Source organism: Ctenopharyngodon idella, chromosome 13, assembly GCF_019924925.1.
Source record: "Ctenopharyngodon idella isolate HZGC_01 chromosome 13, HZGC01, whole genome shotgun sequence".
Taxonomy (NCBI): domain Eukaryota; kingdom Metazoa; phylum Chordata; class Actinopteri; order Cypriniformes; family Xenocyprididae; genus Ctenopharyngodon; species Ctenopharyngodon idella.
This window is the reverse complement of record NC_067232.1, coordinates 10,186,877-10,201,563: the sequence shown is the minus strand read 5'-3', so window position 1 is coordinate 10,201,563 and position 14,687 is coordinate 10,186,877. Positions and strand designations below refer to the sequence as shown.

The following is a 14,687-nucleotide window of genomic DNA, read 5'->3' as shown; positions in this document are numbered from 1 at the left end:
ATACAGGCTTCATAGAAAGTTTTTCTTAAAGTTTTTTAATTAACTTGTGGGGGTTTGTTTTGGGTGTTTTCTACTATTTCCCCCCAATAATATGGCAGGGATGATTTTAACAGAGGATAAAATGTAAAAAAAAAAAAGATCAGCTTATTGGACTAGTATGTAAAAGAATATAGTGCATTCAATAGTCCAGTGTTCATCGTAGTTACATCACAGCTACCTTTATTTCTGCAAGAATTCATTCTTGTAAGGTTTGCAGTGAAGTATTGTAGAATAACCTGAACATCTCTCTTCCTCTACGGCCTAATCCAGCGAACAATGACCCGGGCCAAGGCCCTCTGCACTGGCTTTCATCTCCTCTGTGTAGATTCACCCACCATTATTGATTCCTTATTGACCTGAAATGTTCTCCGCTTCAGCCTGCACTCTTTTTCTCTACAAACCCTTCAGCTGAATGTAAGAAACACAAGTCTGAGGCATTGATTCTTTCTTTCTTTCTTTCTTTCTTTCTTTTCTGTTCAGTCTGTTGCTGAAAGCCAAGTCACAGTCTATGGAGCTGGTTTAAACAGATCCAGAGAGAAATTTGGACTTTCTAGATGTCCTCTTGTACTGTTCCATGTATCTGACAGTGACATCAGCTAATTACTTTTGACTGTAGGTCAAGGTCAGTGACTGGCTGCCCTTTACTACCCGCTTTGTATATGTCTTTACAAGATATGCAACACAAGGTCACAGTGATGGAAAACAACTTTCTTACTGATTGGTATCACATATGCAAATAGAGTGTAATAGAAATTAGATAATTATTCATTCCTTTCAACTAATTAGATCTAAGTCACACTGGACCAGTGGATCTGGAGAGCTTCTATCTGCCAGTCCCCTGGAGCTGAAAGAAAGAACTAAAAAGAAATCAACTCGAGGGGGAAATTCTCTCAGGATCTTTCAGGACTCAGATTGTTTGTACTTTTATTTGTTTATTCGTTTGTTGGCTTATCTATTCATTTCATTAATGTTGTTTTCCCTTTTCTATTTTTTTTCTTTTATTTCCCAGTTGAGGTTTAAGTTTTAAATGGTTTCAACTCTTCTTTTGATCTCATTTAGAAAAAGAATAAACAAGAAAATAAAAGCCCTTGAAGTTATTTTAACAATAACACATTTTCTTTTTGTGTATGGCATGATATCCACACAGTTCTGCTGTATCTAAATGTACACGTAAAGTGAGCGACTAAACTAAACATGCATTTCGCCGTATCATACGCATTTGGTCTTTTGTATTTTGTTTGTAAAACTAACACGTAACACACATTCAGCTCCTCTTTTCTACCTCCTCGTTTAGATACAGTCCTTGAAATAGAATATGTCATTTCCTCTTTTTTTTTCTGCTTTGATGAAGACGTACTGTGTAAATAGGGTTTGACTGTCTTGGTAATCATTTCCATTGAGTGCAGGGTGCTCTGGATAAATAGGTCCTAATTTGTGAGAGGTGTGCAGGCTGAGCTGACAGAGGCTGCCAGTGCATATTACCAGCCCTATTCTCAGCAGAAAGGAGGAGAAACGTCTGTCTGATCTCTGCTGTTCGCTTCACAGAGTGCTGGAACTGCCGACCTGCCCATGAAAGTTACGGCCTTTGCTAAAATACACTATCACCAGGCAAAGATTATGTTGACCTAGGACCAGCTACTGCAGGCTTACTGTAATGTTCACAGTTAGAGATTCAGTTTTGTGCCATCTGTATAATCCAAAACCAAAACCTGTGAAACCAATCCAATCTTTTGTTCCAATTGAGGAACAAAACGTATAGCTAATGAGCGCACCTAAACAAGATAAAGTCAGATTTTTTTGAGTTTTGCTGGAGCTGTGGCCTAGTGTTTAGTGTTTGTTTTCTAACATGTTGAGCCTTGGTGCTCATGTTGGAAATGTGTGGTTGAGTCTAGTCCTGTCATCTACACATCATATCCTGTTAACTTTCTACTACTTTCTTTCTAATACACCACCTATATTATAATAAAAGTTTGTTTGTATTTACCTTTTTTAATTTAGTAAATATGAAGTTTCTTTACAAGGAGAAATTTAACAATTTTAAGAAAAATCCCACAAATATGTCAGTTCAGCCCAATCATCATTCAAACTGATATTATGCAAAAGTTAAAATTAAGTATTTAAACAAACATTGTGCTGTCAAATGTGCTGATATTTGAACGTCGGCACTACTGCTGGATAGTAAAGGCCCTTGATGCACAACCCTGAACAATGGAAGTGATTGTGATTACGGCGCAATGATAAGATCAGTTAAAGCAGCGATAACACAGATTTCTCTTCGTCGTTTTTATGACATTTTCATTTAGTCTCTTAATCCACGTCCTATGGGCAGTAATTAAAGCACGTGCTTGGTGAGCTCTTTCTTGGAGTGAGGGAGTATTACATTCTGACCTTTCCAGATAAGGATCCACACACAGGATTTCTAGTGCCGTACTTCAAGTGGTGCTTCTGAAGATGCCAAAATTGATTTATTCCCATTACCGGGGTGCTAGTTTTGGTGTGTGCAGTGTTTAGAAAGATGCTATTCTCTGGTAATTTACTCAACTCCAGGTCTTTATAGGTCATATATAGCCTTTGTTTTTGCATTAGTGTTTTGCCTTTTGTTATACACAGTCTTTACAGTACTGATAATCATTTAAAGAGAGTAGAGATATACAATACACTGCCATTTAGAAGTTTGCGGTCAGTTTTTATTCAGAAAGGCTGCATTAAATTGATCAAAAGTTAAAGACATGATAGAAAAAATGTGTCATGGTTTCCACAAAAATATTAAAGGTACACTATGTAACTTTTTTTTGTTCAAAAGTAACAAAATTTAAATAGTGAGTCAATACATCATCAATCCTTCTTCTAAAGGCAGGAACACACCAAGCCGATGCCGACGAAGGCAGACTGCGGGGTTGGCTCACGTCGGCAGCGTCTGGGTCCAAAGTTGCCCTGACACACCAAACCGACGCACGACAGCCGACGGCCAAGTAGCACGTCCATTCTGCGCCTGCGTAAGATTAAATGCCTTTCCGTACCAGCAGGTGGCAGTAGCTGAACAGCCAATCGGAAAGATCAGATGGCCCTACGGACCGACGAGCTCCGACGCTGATTCAACAGAATTCAGCCGACGGTGCGGAACACACTGAGAAAACTTAGTCGGCCGGCGAACAAAAACTGCCCGATGGCTGACCGTCAGCTTGGTGTGTTTCTGCCTTAAAATGTGTTTATGTATTACCCTGATTCACTATGGTAAGCCTATTATAAGTGTTTACATTTTAGACCTAGCGGGATGGTTTTCACATATGTCACTCGCTCGTGCGTGTCTCGTCATATTCATAAAAAGAGAAAAGTTGCTCTGGTTACTTTGACGTGTATGGTGTGGGAGTGGAATAGGGTAGTTGTCACAACAAGTAAGGACAGCTGACATGGAGCACGCTAAATCTCCAACCTCCAGGAAATCACCCATTAAAAACAAAACAAAAAAAAAAACACACTGAACAGAGAAGCTTCTGCTTGCAAAAAAAGAGAGAACGCAACAGAGCTTGTAATAAAATGAGAATCAACATTGGCTTGGCTTTTCTGAGACAGAGAACTGAGGGATTTGAAATGTAAAAGCTACACTGACATGGCGTAGGTAAGGTATTTTATTGAACAGATAAATTGCCATATGTAGCTCTCTAACAGAGTTCATTATAAAGCATTATCTATTAAGAAGGGTGCTGGAAATTATTTTCAAGTAAGTACAGTGTCTATTGATGCAGGGCCATAACCTCCACAGACACTGAGGGGGACAAGTCCCCCCCCCAATAATTAGAAATGGCCAAATTGTTGTTTACGGCCTTGTGTTAATGGGTATATCTACTGTAATGTCCTCAGCTAGTCAGCTTTAGATCCTTTCCATCTAAACTGGTTATATCTCTTAAGCATATTAGCAAATGTTTATGGTAAGTAGGAGAACCATATTCATCTGCACTGTCACGCAGAGATGAAGCACAATCAAAACAATGTTCTTCTGCAAAATGCATGCAGTTTTGTTTTTAACCACTAGTGGGCGAAGAGTTACATAGTGTACCTTTAAGCAGCACAACTGTTTCCAACATTAATGATAAAAACTAAAAAGAGCACAAAATCTGCATATTATGATGATTTCTAAAGATTCATGTGACTCTGAGTAATGGCTACTGAAAATTCTGCTTTGCCATCACATGAATTAATTAAATTATATTAATATATTAAAATAGAAAACAATTATTATAAATAGTAACAATTTTACAGTATTACTGTTTTTACAGTATTTCTATTGATCAAATGAATGCAGCCTTGGTGAGCATAAAAGACTTATTTCAAAAACATTTTAACATATCTTACCGACCCACAATGTTTGTAGCGATATCGGTACTATATTGGGTATCAGCATGACTCTTAATGGGGTTCCACCAATAACTACTGGTAAAAGCAAATAATTTTGATTTGTATTATTCTTATCCACATTGCAGAGAAGTGAGTTTTCCCTCCAATACATAATATGTGCTTTTCCTGCTGGAAAGAGTTATAAAGACAATGAAAAATCCACCACAGTCGAGACCTGTTCATCAGGGAGTTGTTTTATTTCTACAAACTCCATCATCTCTATAATGCTTCACTAATTTGTTTTGACTTTCTTGAATAGCTCTGAGTGGGAGAGCGACTTTAACATGACCCAGATCTGAAGCCAAGTTCAGTTTCTCCTGCGTGATTTGCTCATACAAATGAAACGTGTGGTTTGGGTGACAACAGAACCCCTCACGTTTCGACAGAGCGTCGTGTAGAATTCCAAGGGGTTCGACGCTGCCCGGGCCAACATTTGCGATCCAATTCAATTCAGATGGAATTCATTTCAACAAACCAGCCCTCATCACATGAGCTAAGAGTGACAAAGAGCTTTTGAGCAACAGGGGAATTAATAGAAGGTGGTAAAAGGCAAAGGAAAAAAGGAAAGGAAAATAGATTTTGATTGACAAACACAGGATGCAATTAGTAGAGTGTCTGCGCGAGCGAGTGAGAGGGAGAAAGTGAGAGCACTGATGTGGATCCGTGCTCCGGTGGTGGAGGGCTGCAGCGGAGGGGAATGCTGACTGGAGACTCTTGTGTCTTCTGCCATATGGTCTCCTCATAGCTCTGCTCCGTACCCGAGCCCACAGCTATGCGTAAGCCGCACCGTTTCAAGTGGAGGTTACACACAAAAAACACACACCATCTGACTGATGTTTTGCATCCTGATATATCAAAACTATTCATGCATCTGAGGTATCGCCAGTTTTCCCCCGAGGGAACTGTCGACGAGTCTACCGAGCAGTTGTTAAAGAAATTTAAGGGAAACTCAATTAAAAATTATAGCGATGAACAACACTAGTGGTTACATTGAAAGCGAGCTCATTTATCTCAAGTACGTTGTGTTATTAATGACATGAGTTTTTGTTTACACTTCAGAGCTCAGTGTAAATAAATGAAGTACTGCATCTGTGGTTGGTTTTGAGGTTGACAGGGTCAGACGGTCAGGGTGAGGCCTGCAGCAGGGCTTTGTCCTCTCATACCTTTGGATCTGTGTAATTGTTGGGCTGACCTGCTGACAGGAAGTCCGTTCACCCTCCCTTTTTATAGAGCAGCACTGCAGGCTTGTGTGCAAGTGATGGATAGCTAGTTAGTCCAGAGCCAGGGGCCGACACTAGGCAAGGTGGGATCTCGTCAAGGGCCTTCACCTCTACGCCAGCTCTCAAGCCCTTAGACCGGTGTTCTCATTAACACACAGTCAGGGTTTGGCCTACATCCTACTGCAACCTGCACTGTAGCTTTCCCTGGACATCAGAGGCGTTTAGCTATGAAATGAGTTCACTTCTAAAGAGGTCCTGTATTGTTTTAATCAATGATATTCTTGCACAGCAAAGTCATTTGAAGATCCTTTTGATTCTGGTAGTTAGAAAAGCTGTTATTAAATGAAACTGTCCTGTTCATTTTAAATGATGTTACATAAATGCATATTTATTGCATCGGTAATACACATTGGGGTCATGTGGCATAGTGGAAAAATAAGTTATAGAGGTAACTGAGGTTATTTATTCAGACCCACTAAGGGATGTTTTCCATTGTGTCATTGAGCAAGACAGAGGGACTGTCCTTGCAATAAGTGTACTGTTGTTCACTTTGCCTAAAACACAGTTAGTCAGCGAAAAGAGGTGTTTAAGTAAATATTATGGCTACATGACTGTGATTAGGATATAGGCACAAGGCCGCATGCAATCACAGCTGTGCTGATATAAAGCCATATTGCATGACTATGAGTGTGATATCACTTTTATACTACGGTTTGACGGCACAAGTGCGTAAATAAATAAGAAACAACAATGGAGTGTATTTAAAAACCCTCTTTTGTGCAGAACTACTTCCTTCTTCCGCCTTGGAATAAATTCTCAAGTTAACAGTTTAACAGTTGATCCCAAGCCTCCGTTACTAACTCTAAAACCTTACTTTAGAACAAGCAATGAAGAAAGATAGACTAAGCAAGTGTATTACCTGCATCTGATGGAGCAATAATTCTTCAGGTCAATCTTATATTCATAATAAAAAATCAGTTTGAATGTCCACTAAGGAAAGCAATATCTTTGTCTTAGTATCCTTTTGAGAGGATTTCCCAAGACAGCACTAGTCAGCGCGTTTGTCGGTTGCGTCTTATTAAGGTGTTTTTTTTTTAAAGTGAAAATTATGTCTTTGTTTTTGTTTCAGTCCCTTTCAATATAGAAGTCTGTGCTACTGACTCATAAAGACAGTCTTTGCCGCCATCTAATGACATAATAATGTAATTTTTACGTTTGTACAATAGGAAATAAACACAAGCAAACAATTCAGTCAAAAGTACAAAAGCAGCGCTCTATTTAGTACAGGATTTAAGTTAAATAAAAATATAGTTATAAAACGTAACTTTGCCATTAGACAAATCGATTTGCTTTTGAACAAGTAATAGATTAATAAGACCAAACCCGTTTCATATACCCAAAATGAATTACATCTCACATTTAACCACTATCTATACATAAGAGCCAATGGCAAATTCCCAAAAGACTGGCAGAGTCGGTGTGTACATGATGAGAGCTGAACGGCCGATGATGGCCTGGAGCTCACATCTAAACTAATTTTCAAATAGTAGCTATGTTTATAAATAAAGTGCATATTTGAGGTCTATGAAACTCATAAAACTACATTCCATGTATTTATAACAGTAACCGTAGAAATACAACATTAGTAGTTGTAAAATTATAGTGGGGTTGCTCTTCCACCATTGACGCTCACTGTGAGAAATGCTGCCAGTATAGATCCAGCAGAAACATGCGGAGTGATACAAATTGTGAAACTGTTTCCGTATGATACTAGTAGAATATCGCAGTGGCTGGAAAAGGCTCTCAGCCAATTAGATTCAAGAACCAGAACTAACTGTTGAATAAAATACCAATAGCAATATCAGTTGAATATAGTATAATTTAATTGTTGGATACAGTTGAGAAGTTCAGAAATCCGAAATCCATATTCTATAGATGGTAGAGACATTTGTTGTGTTTTACAAATGTTTAGCTACTTTTCATGCTAGGTTATTTTTATTGAACATTTCTAAAAGTCACTAACAACAAAGTGTACTGTATTTGTGAAATGTGTCAAAAATTAAAGTGTCTGTTTTAATATTACTCATTAGTTACTAACATGACAGGCTAAATGTGGATGTCCTATCTCTACAGAAATGCTCATTGGGATGTGCCCATGTACCTTTGATGTTTGTTTAGGTGTACTGTATATGAGTTATTAAAGGAATCATTTGGCTCACACTTTCTCACTTTCTCTCTCCCTTCTCACACTGTTACATGCAGTGCAGCCATTGAAGCAGAAAATATTGCTGTCTAGATATTTGTCCTGGGGCTGATAGAGAGGGCATTGTCTTGGGACTCTCTCAGGCCTCCGAGCTCATAGTTGTGCATGGCAGCTGCAAAGTGTGCTTTGTTATGTGTCTAAGGATTGGGGTTCAAGACCTTGCTTTTTCTTGAAATACTAGGCAGATCAGAGGCGCACATGTTCCTGGGGGACCAGGGGTCGACGCTTCTCTGTCCAATTTTTCTATATTATTTATTTATTTTGATTCCCATGCTTTGTATCTCTTCTTCCCGCAGCTTGATTTTCCAGGCCAGACCCTCAGACTGCCCTGCAGTGTACGGGGCCTCAGGGGCTTTCCTCTTTCCTATTGTTCTCATTATCCAAAACACAGTATTTAACCTACAAACATTTAAAGTAAAACTGGGAACAGCTGTCACATTAGAGGGAGACAGCACTGGCAGTAATAACCAAAATACTGTAATTGAAGCCGTGATGTAATGCGAGCGCAGACAGAATAAACAATAGACTTACTTTTGTTTGTTGTCCTAGGCTGTTAAACAGTAGTGAGTTTTCCCTCAAGATAACTAGCGCAGTTATTTCGCTCAACAGCGTGCTGAGGAAGTGAGGCTTTCGTCTGTTTGTTAGCATCGATGCTGTCGCTGTGTGGGCACTGCCGGCATACATGGCTCTTTTTCTCTCACGCTGCCACTCCATTCCTCTCTCCCTGTCGCTTTCTGGCTTTCTTTCTCTGCAGGCCTCTAAACTGTAGCAGAGGGTTTGTGTCATTTTACGCTGCGGTGTTTAGTGGAGGAGCATGTTAGCAAGCATGAAGGGTGGCATCTGGTAGCAGATGAGGATGCAACAATGCTGCATATGGGTTGTGCATGGGTTAAGACATCAGTAACAGGGTAACTAAAAACAACATTTACAATATCAGCACAATATCATTTTCTTCTCTTTTCTGAAGTTAAAGGGTTAGGTCACCCAAAAATGAAAATTCTGTCATTAATTACTCACCCTCATGTCGTTCCACACCCGTAAGACCTTCGTTCATCTTCGGAACACAAATTAAGATATTTTTGATAAAATCTGATGGCTCAGTGAGGCCTGCATCGTCAGCAATAATACTCCCTTTTTCGATGCCCATTAAGGTACTAAAAATATATTTAAAACAGTTCATGTGACTACATTGGTTCAACTTTAATATTATAAAGCAACGAGAATACTTTTTGTGTGCCAAAAATAACAAAATAGCGACTTTATTCAACAATATCTAGTGATGGGCGATTTCAAAACACTGCTTCATGAAGCTTAACGAATCATTTGTTGCGAATCGGTGGTTCAAAAATCCCAAATCCCATTATTTCAGTAAACGAGGCTTCGTTACATCCTAAGTGTTTTGAAACTTCAATAGTTCATGTGACTCTGGCAGTTTGATACGCGCTCCGAACCACTGATTCGAAACAAATGATTTGTTAAGCTTCGAAGCTTCATGAAGCAGTGTTTTGAAATTTTTCATTTTTGGGTGAACTAACCCTTTAACTAAGGAGCATTGGACACTGAATAACTAAATGTAATGGCATGTTGTTTACAAGCTGTTTATTGACATCTTTCCACAGCTGAAAAACTGATTGGGAGATTACTTGACTGCCTCGAGCTTACGTCTCTGAAAATATCTAAACAAATTTTCAAATAGGCACTATGTTTATATATAAATTGCATATTTGAAGTCTAAACAATTACATTCTCACCTAAAAAAAAACCTCTGAAAACTACAGTTAGTGTATTTATAACACTAACCGCATAAATAAAACAGTAGTATTTGTAGTATAACAGTAGTATTTTGTAAAATTATAGTGGGATTACTCCTTCGCCATTGACGCTCACTGTGAGAAATTCTGCCACAGTATAGATCCGGCAGAAACAAGCGGAGTGATACAAATTGTTTGTATCAATGGACACTGAATGACTTGTTGTTCACAAGCTGTTTTATTGATATTTTTACACAGCTGAAACACTGATTGGGAGATTACTTGAGAGATAATACATTTCAGTGAGGTTTTTTTTTTTTTTTTTTTTTCTTTCAGCACACACTCTGATGTTTAATTTTTTCATGCCTTAACTAATAGTAAAGCAAAAGAGATAAATGGTTAACGGATACGCTGTGCTGCCATTTTTAACTGTCACACCATGTTAGTCTCAAAACAGTTTGAATTTTGTCTTAAAAATGGCAGTTTGAAAGCTGGGAGTTTAACAAAAATAGCATATAAGTTATATACATATGTGTATGTGTGTGTATAAATAATATATTTATAAATTTCTACTTAAATTTCACAGGATTTATGTTTATCTGAAGCTAGACGCTACAGCGAGTGAGAAACTGAGCTCAGCTTAGCGTCTATTGACTTCACCAACACTTGCTGTCCATTTGCACTGGCAGCCTGAAGAAATATGGCCTCTTAATTGGTGAATCATGACGCGTTGTAGTAGCTGTGATTGCCACCAAAGTGAAACAGTGAGATTATTAGCCATCCCGCAATGAAATTTATTATGATCTACAGGGCTCTGTGTCTGAAGAGACCATTCCACCTCAGCGGGGAAGCAACAACACCGCTCTTATTAGTCATACTTCACTAGCTGTCAACAGCCACAAAGGCGACTCATGATTAAAAATGAACACGCCGCTTGTTCAGGACGGTCTCGTGTTTGGTGTCACGAGCGAAATGTTGGGTTATTTGTGCGCTTTATTGATGGAGCAGTTTTGTGGAAAGACGACACTTTTGAAATGTCTGTTAATTTTCCTATTGCGGAGAGAGAAAAGACAGGCAGAGATGATAACTGCAAATAAATCAGCGAGCGAACCGAATTCTCTGTTTCATAATTCTGTGGAAAATATGGTGAATGAAACCCCCATTACAGAGGAAATTGAAGCCCTTTGTTCTTAAGCATTCACTTCTTCGGATATTTCCCTGGATGGTGTCGGAGATTTGCTGGGCCGGAGTTACCCAGATGAGACAAACAGGAATTAAAACGCCATATGCTTGGAAACGCTACCTCTGCACTGCTCAAATGCCTCTGCAATTTCTATCAGTTTAAAGAGGGAAATCTTCAGAGCACCTCAACCATTTATTTATATATTTACATCCTGCTCATTTGTTTATTTGTTCCATCTCACTCTCTGTCATGTTCATCCCTTTTTTCGGAGACAGCGCACTACCTTGTCTTTGTAGCATAATGCTGTTTGGTTATTCGATGAGTTGTACATGTAAAAATGCACAGAAATCCAATGTTTTGACCAAAATTCATCTCCATCAAGGGTCCTGAGAGAGTCAGCCCCTGACAATGAGTTCATACCGGTGGGCATCAGCGGGGTTAGATGGCTAGGAGCCTGGGAGCCCCTTCTTTGATTTGTAAAGCCGATGAGATGTTTCTTATTTGGAAGCCTGGCTCAATCTCAATCTAGCGGTGCATTAGAGGTGCTGTTCCCCTACGCCCCACCTAGCTCAGTTAATTGTGTGTTTTCAACCCGCTGTCGGAGGCTAATTTAACTATAGATTGAAATGAAACAGCCCTGGCCTCACATTTTCTGGCAATCAAGACTCCAATTTGACTGTGTTTTCTCAGCAGACATTAATGATTCCAAAGCTAATACTCATTGTTTGAGGTGACATAGCAGCCCTGGCATTTACTTAACCTTTTGTCTTATGTACAAGTCTGAGTCAATGCAGAATCTACTCTTAATTAATATCTTTTCTTCTCTCTGCCAACATTCATTTCTTGAATATTCAGGGACAGTCAAAGTAGACAAAGGCGGATAATTCAAAGATAAAGAACGCCAAGAACATTTTATTAATCCCCAAAAAAGGAGAAACTTGTTTCATTCTTTTATATATTTTTGAGATTTGTCAGGCATAATTAACATTCAGAGCAGCTTCTTGTATACGTTAAAACCACACTAACAAAGAACAGCTCGGGTCACCTTGAACCTTAAACTGCTGTTATGAACCGGGTAAACAAACCAAAGTGCGGTTTCTGTAGTTAAATGCAAGTCAATGATCGGTTAATAATTGCATCAGTGTTTTTATTGTAAAATATAGTACATTTAGTTAATTGAAATAAAGCTGAAATTAAATAAAATATAAATATTAATGTTGTGTGTATATATATATATATATATATATATATATATATACAGTCAAACCAAAAATTATTCAGACACTAGATATAATTTTTTTTTTTAGATTTTTTTACTAGTGGGTGCATGACACTATAGTTCATTTATGTAAGTGAGGATAGCAAAATAAAGTAAACTGTAACATATTATACCCAAAAATTCTTCATACAGTGGACTACCAGTAAAATTGATAAAAATTTGGGACCAAAAATTATTCAGACATTTTGACCTGACCATGTTTTGCTTAAGTGTTATCTGACATTATTAAGATTTTTTTTTTTTTTTTTTTTTCTGACACAGTTTAACTCTGAGATCTTGTCATATTTTATTACCTTTTTTTTTTTTTAACTATAGTGAATAAACTGTAATAGTGAATGAAATGTTCAAGGTGACTGAATACATTTTGGTTTGACTATATAATATATATATATATATATATATATATATATATATATATATATATAAACCCTAAATGAAAATGAGAAATGTTACATTGGCAAGTTGAAGTAGAAGTACTAAAATAAAAAAAATAAAAGCTTTTATTATAAATAAAAGCTATTCAAAATATTAATAAATACTATAATACTAAAATAACACTGGTTAGCATCAGCTACAAGAAGAAAATAATAATAATAATTATTATTATTATAAGTTTAATAAGTTTATAGTTGATCCATATAAAGTCACCGAAAATGTTTCTAAAGTCTCTAAAGGATTGCTTTTTGAATCACATTCATAATGATTTTGTCTACATGCTACTGAAGATAAACCAATGGGAGCTGTGCATATGAGCTCTGCCAGTGATGTAATAATGTAGTATAAACAAAAACGAAAACACTGACAGCGTAGCTGCAATCTCTGAAGGCATGAAGTGCTTTCATTCTCATTCCCTTTTGCAAAGGCCTTTTTTATGCAAACATGATATTTCCTTCTATAATTTGAACTCTTTTTTATGACAGTCGAATATATCCCATGTTTAGCCTCTCTTCTCTCTCTCTCTCTCTCTTCTGCTAAACTCCTTTTCCTTCCAGATAGGCCCCTCTGTGTACATTATCCAACATACACACGGCGTGCAAGTTGCACGGGTGTTTGAAAAGTGTGACAGAAATCATTTATTATTCTGCGATATTCAGAACAAATAAGGTTATGAGGCAGCAAAGCAAGCACAGGGCCTTGAGCTCAGAGGCTATTTGATTTGTCACAGACCTGTTTTATGTCTCTCTTTCTCTCTCTCTCTCTCTCTCTCTCTCTCTCTCTCTCTCTCTCTCTCTCTCTCTGTTTGTCTCTTTTCTTCGCTATTCCTCTCCATGAAGGTTCCCAGCTGAACTTGGCTGAGGTCAGTGTCCGGTCAAACGGAGTCGGGCCTGTGCGTCTGTGGGGGTGCAGATGAAGTGGTCAGCGGTGTGACAGTTAGCGGGGATTCTGACAGCCCCAGCTCCAGTGTGGATTAGAGGTGAGGAGAGCAGACAGAGAGAGAGAGAGAGAGAGGGAGGGATTTGGTGTGTGTGTCTGTGTGTGTCTGTGTCTGTCTGTGTGTGTGTGTGTGTGTGTGTGTGTGTGTGTGTGTGTGTGTGTGTGGCACTCTGAAGCATGGAACTAACATGGACTAACAGTAGGCCTAGCCTAGTAGTGAAGGGAAGTCTGGCTAATTTCTGTGAATTTGTGGTTCAGACTTTCAAACTGCTTGTTTCATTTAACTGGTTCAGAAATGATTTATTGATTCTTTTACATCTGTGCTTCACCACATGATCTGGTCCACGACATCCTGGCGTGGCCTTTTATATGCTCAAAAATATCGAACATCTAGGCACATATTGGTGATAATTATGTTTCATTTGATTTGTATTGAAATTAACAATACTAATATTAATTTTCATCAGCAGTTTTTTTATTATTTTTTTTATTAAAAAGCAATTATTTAAACATGATGAAACTTTTTTTTTCTGTATGTTTAAATAAAATGGTTTTTTTTTTATTTGTTTTTTTTTTATTAAAACCAGCTTTGTATAACTGAAGTTATAAACAAAAGTTCGAGGTAAGATCAAAATACAGTAAAAACAGAAATATTGTAAAATATTATTATAGTTTTCAAAAACTTTTTTTTACAAATTTTTTTTAATGTATTTTATGTGATGGTAAAGCTGAATTTTCAGCATCCATTAATCCAGTCTTCACTGTCACATGATCCTTCAGAAATCATTCTAATATACTGATTTGGTGCTCAAGAGACATTTCCTATTATTTCCTATTATATTATTATAACAGTTGTGCTGCTTAAAGGGGTGGTTGATTATGATTTTACTTTTTTAACTTTAGTTAGTATGTAATGTTGCTGTTTGAGCATAAACAAGGTCTGCAAAGTTACGACGCTCAAAGTTCAATGCAAAGGGAGATATTTTCTTTTACAGAAATCGCTTTTTAAGGACTACAAGCAAACAGCTGGTAGGGACTCCAACAAGCTTCTTCCCAGGTTAGTGACATCACTTTAGACCTTGCCCCCAAGAACATGCAACAAAGGGGTGATGCCATGTTATTGCAATACAGTACATGACACAAATGCAATAGCATGTCATAAAAGCAAGATGACAAAATAAGT

General features: G+C 37.8%; 1 long non-coding RNA gene across 7 annotated transcripts in view; it reads left to right on the top strand.

The window, feature by feature from the left end:
* LOC127524685 (uncharacterized) overlaps nt 1-14,687 on the top strand; it is a 387,968-nt gene that overhangs the window by 225,640 nt on the left and 147,641 nt on the right. For 6 of the 7 annotated variants that reach the window (XR_007933122.1, XR_007933126.1, XR_007933125.1 and 3 more), the window contains one exon: nt 13,405-13,544. The exons of the other annotated variant lie outside the window; for it this stretch is intronic. This is a non-coding gene — a long non-coding RNA (uncharacterized LOC127524685). The remainder of the gene's footprint in view (nt 1-13,404; nt 13,545-14,687) is intronic. 7 annotated transcript variants of the gene reach the window in all.